Genomic DNA, 10,001 nt, shown 5'->3' with positions numbered 1-10,001 from the left:
TGATGCTCAGCAGGCTGTACCACCTATTGAAGTGCCAGCACTATCCTTGCACATGGGGGGCACCCACTCATTTCTTTATTGTTTTCTTTTACTCACCCATGTGACCCACGATGCAACCTATACTTTTTCTTTTCTTTACACTCTTGTTCCCCACTTTCTTTATTATATATATATATATATATCTCTTTTTATTATATTATATTAAAAAAAATAATAATAAAAAAAAAAAAAAAAAATCTTCATCTCTCCTCCGTTTGATTTCCAACTCCATTATTTTTATTTTTATTTATTTTCTCCAAACCACTTTCCTTATTTCCTCCATCTTTCATTTTTTGATTTCAAATATATTTTTATTATTTTTTTCTTTATTTTTCTTTCACATTCTTTTTAATCTTTTTCCAATTCCCTTCATACCATATAGCTTTGCACACCAAATCATATTTTATTCATCTCAGGGATCAACCCCGATCACAATTTTACACACACACAAAAAAAAAAAAAAAAAAAAAAAAAAAACCAACAAACAAACAAACCACCACAACACACCCGCACCCACAGTGGGATTTTTCTTCTCTACTCTGCTGCAGGTCTCTTCTTCTTGCTTTTCTCTTGGGTGTCCCTTACCGGCGCTGCCTCCATACTACCCACTCCACCGAGCACGTTCACTCCACCCTGCTCCTCCACTACAGCATATGGTGGACCTCCAAATCGGAACATCACGGTAGCCTTCCGCTTCAGCTCCTTGTTTTCCGCCTTCAGCACACTTATCTCTGCTCGCGCATCCTTATACATGCGCTGGAGCAGAGCCAATTGGCCGTTTAAATGCTGCACCTCATTTGTCCTACTTTGCAGCCGGTGCGACAAGTTTGTGACTGCCGTCATCGTCTCCACACAGGACTTCAAAGTATACTGATTGGCTTCAATGTCAGTTTGCACTGCCATTTTTTGCTCCACAGACCGCATAGGAAAGTTCAACGGAGCAAACCCTGGGGCGCTTGGTTGAGGTTCACTGGCCCCCGCACCAGTTATCTCTCTTGTTGACTCGTTAAGGTCTGGAAAGAGAGTGAGCAGACCACGGGAAGACGAAGCCATTTTCTGGACAACAGAGTGTTACAGAGTGTCTCTCTCAGAAATCTCTCTCAGAAAACAGAGTGTTACAGAGTATCTCTCTCAGAAATCTCTCTCAGACAACAGAGTGTTACAGAGTATCTCTCTCAGAAATCTCTCTCAGAAAACAGAGTGTTACAGAGTATCTCTCTCAGAAATCTCTCTCAAAAAACGAAGAGTTTTTCAGAGTTTTTCTAGCAGGTTTTTGTCTCTGCTTCCAAGCCTCAGCCTCCGCTTCGGTTTATAAAGACCATGACAAAGAGGCCGACACGCGTTCTGTCGATCACGTGCATCGCCGCGTGTCTGGCGCACCTTTTGATGGCACGCCTTTTTATGGATTGGGCACGCCTTTTGATGGCATGCCTTTTGAAAACATGGGCACGCCTTTTGATGGCATGCCTTTTTATGGATTGGGCACGCCTTTTGATGGCACGCCTTTTGAAAGATTGGGCACACCTTTTGAGGGTGCGACTTTATAAGGGTCCGACAAGACTCTGTAAACTGTCCCGACATTGATTCCGGTTAGCTCCTTTATGGGTCCGACAAGACTCTGTAAACTGTCCCGACATTGATTCCGGTTAGTTTCTACAAGGGTCCAGCAAGACTCCGTAAACTGTCACAACAACTGTCACAACATTGTCTGCTACAACGGTCCGACATGACCCCATAAACTGTCTTCTACATCGGTCTGACACCGCCATCCAGTGTCCTCTACACCGTTATGACACCCCCATACAGTGTCCTCTACAACGTTATGACACCACCATCCAGTGTCTTCACCAATGGTCTGACACGACCATACAGTGTCTCTTATCCTCTTTTATTTTTATGTATTTTCTTGTTTTGTTACTCTCTCCAAACTCAAGTTGGTTAGTTCCTATCCCCCTTGAGTTTGCGGGGGGCTGTTAAAATCCACCTACTCTCCACCTACTTCACCCACTTAAACCTACTCCACTAAACCTAACCCACTACACCACTACCACCTCACCTACTCCACTAAACCTTCACCCACTTAAACCTACTCCACTAAACCTAACCCACTACACCACTACCACCTCACCTACTCCACTAAACCTAACCCACTACACCACTACCACCTCCACTTCACCTACTCCTCACCTATTACACACTCACCCTCTCCTATATATAGGAATCATTGTAACCATAACATTAATATCAATCAATAATACAATTCTCTATTTCTCTTTATACATTAAATTTTCTACACTAGGCACAACTATGCACAAGACTTCAACAAAATGAGCTCTTTAATTAATCAAAAGATGGCATTACATAAGTTGAACAATGCACAAAAGTGTTACCAGAGATGCCTTACCAATGGTCTAGCTTAGGGTACTTTAAAGGCACAAGTGGTTTGGTTCAACACTTGAGGTACCCCCACCTTCATATAGCATTTTAGGCCATTTACAAAGTGGCAAGAGGAAACATCCTCTATGTTCGAGGAATCATAATGAATTTCCAAAAGGTCTACACAATGAGAAAAATTACAAGACTTGGTCCAAAACACCTTTCATACTAAGGTATTTACATAAAAAATCACAAAGGCAAAAAAAGATAATTTGGTCCCTCAAATATTGGCTAAAAGCTGCTGCTGCACAGGTGCTGGGCCTGGCTGCCTTGGGGCCTTTGCTTGCACTTGCACCAACAACTCCTCAGGCATATTTTGGACTTCCCAAAGGGCACAAATGTGTGTGGCATCAAGGTGTTGACCCTTGGAGGGGTGCACCTTGGCACTCTGCCGAGAACTTGATATGCTGTGCAGTACAAAATGCTGAGTTCTAAGAAAATTTCATGCATGAAAAACGAGTTTAGCCAAAATGAGGATATTGGATGGATTAGTCGCTACAAAAGGACATGTAAATAAGATGTTTGTGCATAGAAAAGTCTATTGATGTATCCAACTCAGGATAATATTAGTGAAAGTTACCTGAAATGGTGTAGCCATGTGATGATGATCAATGCAGATCAGAGGAAGGCAAGAAAGATTATGAGTTGGGAATTTTAAAATGATGGTGGCTTTGGCTTATAATTTAGAGATGGATATGGCTATAGATAGAGCCTCATGAAAACTACTGATGCAGCCATCCCAGAAATTAGGATCAAAGCCTTTGTTGTCATCATTGTAGTTGTTAGCATAAGAATTTTTAAATCCTTGGGTCAATTTGTGGAATACTAATATTGTATCAATTGGAGGAGGAGAATATATGTTTTTATTTTATAGGTAAGGAGAGGAGAACATAATTATATTTTAAATATACAGTACATGGGTAAATGGTCACATATTAACCTGTCTTCTTCTTCTTCTTCTTCTCTTCTCTCTCTCTCTCTCTCTCTCTCTCTCTCTCTCTCTCTCTCTTATTGTCTCTGAGATTCTGACCTTGTGCAGTGTGGTGGCTGCATTCTCTGAGACTCTGACCTTATATAGCATGCTGGCTGCGTAACTACATTGATACAGATGTCAGCATTCAATATGGACGCAACATGTGTAAAATAGAAACCTTGAAATAAGTGAACTGTTTTTTTTGGTGATTCTCGTAGAAAGTGTTTATGGTGGACTTAAGAGAGAACTGACAGAGGATTCTCATTATTTTGTGGGTTTTTGGTGTACTTCTTAATTTTGTGCGACAAACCAATATCCCCTCTTTTAGGAATCTTTTTAAGCTAGATTAGGAGACAACTCACTACAAGAAATTATAGCTATTGCAGAGTTTTTATTATGGTGTTAATGGAAACGCCTTTATTGGTCAACCAATCACCACATTCTTGAAACGTTGTCTTCGAGTGAATTTAAACGATGTTGGTTTAGTATAGATTGCTGAAACTGGTAGTTATCCAAAACTCTGTCTCTCTTACGGTCCTCAGACCTCCGTTGCTCTCTACACTTGTCAGGTCTCATCCCTTTCCAAATGTCTCTGTCTCTCTGTTGAACCCTCACCCTCACCCTCACCCTCACCCTCAACCTAACCCTAACCCTAACTCAAATTCGAACTCTGTCTCTCTTTTGAATGTGCGTTCCATTTCTCACTTGAATTCTCTCTCGCTACACTCTCTCCATCAGATTTATTTTGAAGGCTGTTGTGGCTCTCAAGTACGGATTTGAAGGTATTCTATCAGATCTGTTCTTCTCTCTCCTGATTTTGTGAGTGTTTCAATTTGTTCACCCTTTTTTTTAGATTATAAACATTATAACTCAGATCGCGCTTCTCTCTTTTGATTTTCTGTTTTTATTAGATCTAGTTGTTCCTCAATCTATCGTTTATGATTTTCTGGTTTTATATTAAATATCATTGTTTGTCAATCTGCTGCTTCTTGCTATTTTTTCAGATCTGTTTGATAGATATAGATTTCTGTTCACTTTTTTTTTTCCCCCTCAGATCTGTTCGTCGATCTGTTTTGATTCATTAATTTTTGTGGCCTTTCTCTTATATTGATCTATATATAAATAAATATATATATATATATATGTTGGTTACGCGTAAATGAGTTGAAGTTGAAAATTGCTTGAGGTGAAGTTTGAAAATTGTTCCTTTTACTATCCAGTGTAAACTCAGATTTCTTAATCCAAGGTTTGATGTCCCTAATCTAAAAGCCCCAACCTATCATTCAGCAGAAAGCTTCATAAAATTTTCAGGTTTTGAACCATGCAATGAACTCGTCAAAAATTGATAACATTTTTACATTCTCTGCCCTGGTTATCATCTAGTAATTTTGTCTATTGGATGCAATAAGTGCACATATGGTTATCATTTTTTTAAATGCTGAGTTTAAATTAAAAAAACAAAATCTTAGGAAGCATAGAATGCTAATATTTTGTTCTTTGTTTTTTGTTTCCAAGTTAGAAATAGTACAATAATTGAAAACACTATGTTTTAGAGCATTTGGTATTAAATAAGGATTCTCAATAACTGTCGCTTCACAGAATTTCATTTCAGAAACAGAAAGATGAATGGAACTTGATTAGTTTCACCACTAGAAAAACCACTATATAGGTTATGAATGAATGGAAATTAGGCAAAGGGGTTTTGCTGAAATTGATTAATCTGCTGCTATTAATTCCATTTTGTGGCTGATTGATCTGCTTCTAGTTTTAAGTGTATTTCTGTTTTGTGGGTTCTTTTTATTTGATTGGGTTGTCTTTTAGTTTTGCTGGTGGGGGTTTTGTGGCTTTGTTGTTTTTGTTTTTGTGTGTGGGTGTTATTGGTGGTGTAATGCTTCGGGTGTTTTGCTGGCATCTTGCCAATCTGGAGGTGTTCCTTTTAGGTGTTTTGGATGAAACTTAGATTTGCTAAGGGGTTTGCCATCTTAATTTGGCTATACCGTTTAGTGATGGAGATTTTTTCTTTAAAACTACTTGAAAATATTATATTAATGTATGAGTTAGCTACTCAAAATGATTAGATGCTTATTTAGAAGTTAACACAACGCTTGTTAGAATTTCCCATCTTTACCTTAACCTACCTCCACTTCACCACACACTCCACTTCACCTAACCCACTATCACCTCCACCTCACCTACTCCACTAAACCTAACCCACTACACCACTACCACCTCCACTTCACCTACTCCTTACCTAACCCACTTAAACCTACTCCACTAAACCTAACCCACTACACCACTACCACCTCACCTACTCCACTAAACCTAACCCACTACACCACTACCACCTCCACTTCACCTACTCCTTACCTACTACACACTCACCCTCTTCTATATATAGGAATCATGAATCATTGTAATATATATCAATACATGAATCAATAATACAATTCTTTATTTCTCTTTATACATTAAATTTCTACATGGTATCAGAGCCATAAGATTTAGGCCCGTATTTTGTTTTCTCACCGGCGGGCAGCCGGCCGGCAACCTTGCCTTCGCTGCCCGCTGGAATTTTGTACACATACCTTCACTTTCCTGCCTCTTCCAACTTTCTTACAACTGTTGTCCCATAGATGGGCTTCATATCTACCGGTCCATCTATGCCTTGTGACACCTCTATACTGTGAAGTCCTCTGTCCAAATGCATCAATGGACTTCCTATGGACAACCTGCTTCTGATCAAGCTTCTCAGACCCTCTTTTCTTCCCCTCCTTGAATGGTGTTTGGTACACCTCATGGCCTCTAAATGCATAGTAATCTGAGTATTGCTGGGCTAATAACGAAGGCCTCTCGAGCAACTGAGATGGGGCTTCATATTCCCTTGCCCATCCAGCATCCATAACCATCACTTTGTCACAGTCCATAACTGTGGGTATTCTGTGAGCTATGCTGATTATTGTAAACGACACAAAGTCCTCGCGAATGGTTTTCTGAATGACAGCATCGGTCTGGGAGTCGACAGAAGCCGTTGCTTCGTCCATAAACAGAATCTTGCTGTGTTTTAGCATGACTCTCCCCAAGCACAGAAGCTGTCTCTGTCCCACACTCCAATTGTCTCCGCCATCAACCACTGATGCATTGAGTTTTTCAGGCTTTGCAGCCACAACATCTTTTAGTGGTACTGTTTTTGTGCGAAGGGACAGAAATCATCACATTTCTCACCTTTTTTTCTTTTATTTTGTCCTTCACTTTACACCTCACATGCCTTCTCTCTGTCTAAACAATAATTTTCCACCATCTCCCTCTTTTTCTACACAATATTTTTGTACCACCGCCCACTCCATGATACCAATATCAAAAAAAACAAAAAAACAAAAAAAAAAATTTCATTCCAGTTAATTTTTCTGCATTACCACACCTACCATTCGAGTTTGCCAAACACACTTGCTTTATTCATATCGGGACTCACCCCGATCACCATTTTACATCCAAAAAAAAAAAAAAAAAAAAAAAAAAAAAAAAAACAACAAACAAACCAACAAAAAACAAAACACCCACACCCCCAGTGGGATTTTTCTTCTCTACTCTACTGCGGGTCTCTTCTTCTTGCTTTTCTCTTGATTGTCCCGTGACTGCCCAGCCTCCATGCTTCCTAGACCACCAAGCAAGTTGCCTCCTCCCTGCTCCTCCACTACAGCATATGGCGGCCCTCCAAATCGGAACATCACGGTGGCCTTCCGCTTCAGCTCCTTGTTTTCTGCCCTTAGCACGCTTATCTCTGCTCGCGCATCCTTATACATGCGTTGGAGCAGAGCCAGCTGGGAGTTTAAATGCTGCACCTCATTTGTCCTACTCTGCAGCCGGTTCGACAAATTTGTGACCGCCGTCATGCTTTCCACACATGCCTTCAAAGTATACTGATTGGCCTCAATATCAGTTTGCACCGCCATTTTTTGCTCCACCGACCGCATCGGAAAGTTCAACGGAGCAAACACAGAGGTGTTTGGTTGAGGTTCACTGGCCACCGCACCAGTTCTCTCTCTTGTTGACTCATTGAGGTCGGGAAAGAGAGTGAGTAGACCACGGGATGAAGAGGCCATATTCTGGGTAGCTGAACGGGAAGAAGAGGCCATGTTTTTTGGGTTGCTGAGTGTTTCAGAGAAGGGTTGGTTACAGAATGTTACAGAGAACGAAGAGGTTTCAACTGGTTTGTTATGCTTCCAAGCCTCAGACTTCGCTTTGGTTTATAAAGACAGAGACGACGAGGCCGACACGCGCTCTGTCAATCACGTGCATCGCCACGTGTCAGGCGCCCCTTTTGATGGCTCGACGCTTTCTGTCGGGCACGACTTTTGATGAAGTGGGTGCGCCTTTTGAGGGCTCAACTTTTGATGGCACGTCTTTTTATGGATTGGGCACGCCTTTTGATGGCACACCTTTTGAAAGATTGGGCACACCTTTTGAGGGTGCGACTTTTTAAGGGTCCGACAAGACTCTGTAAACTGTCCCGACATTGATTCCGGTTAGCTCCTTCATGGGTCCGACAAGACTCTGTAAACTGTCCCGACATTGATTCCGGTTAGCTCCTTTATGGGTCCGACAAGACTCTGTAAACTGTCCCGACATTGATTCCGGTTAGTTTCTACAAGGGTCCGACAAGACTCTGTAAACTGTCCCGACATTGATTCCGGTTAGTTTCTACAAGGGTCCGACAAGACTCTGTAAACTGTCCCGACATTGATTCCGGTTAGCTCCTTCATGGGTCCGACAAGACTCTGTAAACTGTCCCGACATTGATTCCGGTTAGTTTCTACAAGGGTCCAGCAAGACTCCGTAAACTGTCACAACATTGTCTTCTACAACGGTCCGACATGACCCCATAAACTGTCTTCTACAACGGTCCGACATGACCCCATAAACTGTCTTCTCCAAACGGTCCGACATGACCCCATAAACTGTCTTCTACAACGGTCCGACATGACCCCATAAACTGTCTTCTACAACGGTCCGACATGACCCCATAAACTGTCTTCTACATCGGTCTGACACCACCATACAGTGACCTCTACAACGTTATGACACCCCATACAGTGTCTTCACCAACGGTCTGACACGACCATACAGTGTCTCCTATCCTTTTTTATTTTTATGTATTTTCTTGTTTTGTTACTCTCTCCAAACTCAAGTTGGTTAGTTTCTCTCCTCCTTGAGTTTGCGGGGGGCTGTTAGAATTTCCCATCTTTACCTTAACCTACCTCCACTTCACCACACACTCCACTTCACCTAACCCACTATCACCTCCACCTCACCTACTCCACTAAACCTAACCCACTACACCACTACCACCTCCACTTCACCTACTCCTTACCTAACCCACTTAAACCTACTCCACTAAACCTAACCCACTACACCACTACCACCTCACCTACTCCACTAAACCTAACCCACTACACCACTACCACCTCCACTTCACCTACTCCTTACCTACTACACACTCACCCTCTTCTATATATAGGAATCATGAATCATTGTAATATATATCAATACATGAATCAATAATACAATTCTTTATTTCTCTTTATACATTAAATTTCTACAACGCTTATGGTTAACTTCAAGTTTTATTCTTCCTTCCAATCTTGCACCTCTCCAATTTGGGAATAATACGTGTTGTACTAACATGTATGGAGATTGTTGCCTTTGATTTGTTACTTCACGATGGGAGCAAAGAGACATACTTTTCATGTGGCAATTCAGATTCTATGGAATTTGTCACTCTAGACATTTTCAATGGTCCCAGGCTGATGTTGAATCTGATTAAATGCTGAAGATTCCTGAAAAGGACAGGCCATTGCATGAGGCTTCCACTACTACAGCTAGAATAATTTCTAATGACACCATCGCATAACTATACAAACTGTTATTTCCTTATATCCTGTTAGTAGACAATGTTCAAATGGCTTGGATGTCATTCCTCAAAGTACCTTTTGCAATCCTTTTAGGCAATGGGCTATGAAACTCTAGAATATTTTATTAAGCCTAGTTCTTTTTTTATTTTTTAAATCAGTGACATAGAATTTGGAAACAATGTATGGACTTTTTAAGGTTTTGAAACTTTGTCCCATTTATATGACAGTTCACAGTTTAGATCAAATAAGATCTGGAGTGGACCAAAAAGTTCATCTTTAGATTTTTATAAAATTAAGGCATATCAATTGAGTTTATTTGCATTTCCAAAGCTTGTTTAAAGCAAGTAGTCTGATTTCATGTTCTTAGCAATAAGAATCATGTAAATTTCTGAAAGACTAGGACAGCATTGGTATTGGTCTGAGACTTTGAGTAATTATCATGATCTTAGTGATACGGGTTCTGATTCCACAACTCTTTCTTGTAGCAGAACGTTTTTGATGCCTTCTAGGCTGTGTATCAATCCAATACATAATAAGAAAGGAATTTTTCATCAGTCAGACAATGCAACTTCGGAGGAAAAGTTAGTTTCATTTGGATTATTTTGCAATGAATCTTTTGTTTGAATAAAGATTGCACTAATACT

General features: G+C 40.6%; 1 long non-coding RNA gene and 1 pseudogene across 2 annotated transcripts in view; one reads left to right on the top strand and one right to left on the bottom strand.

Moving 5' to 3' along the window:
* LOC114274011 (putative lysine-specific demethylase JMJ16) overlaps positions 1-10,001 on the top strand; it is a 43,941-nt pseudogene that overhangs the window by 1,705 nt on the left and 32,235 nt on the right. The gene's annotated exons all lie outside the window — the stretch shown is intronic.
* On the bottom strand, positions 1,556-8,502 carry LOC145797099 (uncharacterized). The gene is made up of 2 exons (XR_014338179.1): positions 5,752-8,502; positions 1,556-2,204 (listed from the first exon to the last, which is right to left on the bottom strand). It is a non-coding gene; the product is annotated as an uncharacterized LOC145797099 (long non-coding RNA).

The sequence above is a fragment of the Camellia sinensis genome, chromosome 8, assembly GCF_055761805.1.
Source record: "Camellia sinensis isolate YWXY chromosome 8, ASM5576180v1, whole genome shotgun sequence".
NCBI lineage: Eukaryota > Viridiplantae > Streptophyta > Magnoliopsida > Ericales > Theaceae > Camellia > Camellia sinensis.
Note: the sequence above shows the minus strand (reverse complement) of the source record. Positions and strands in the feature narration are given on the sequence as shown.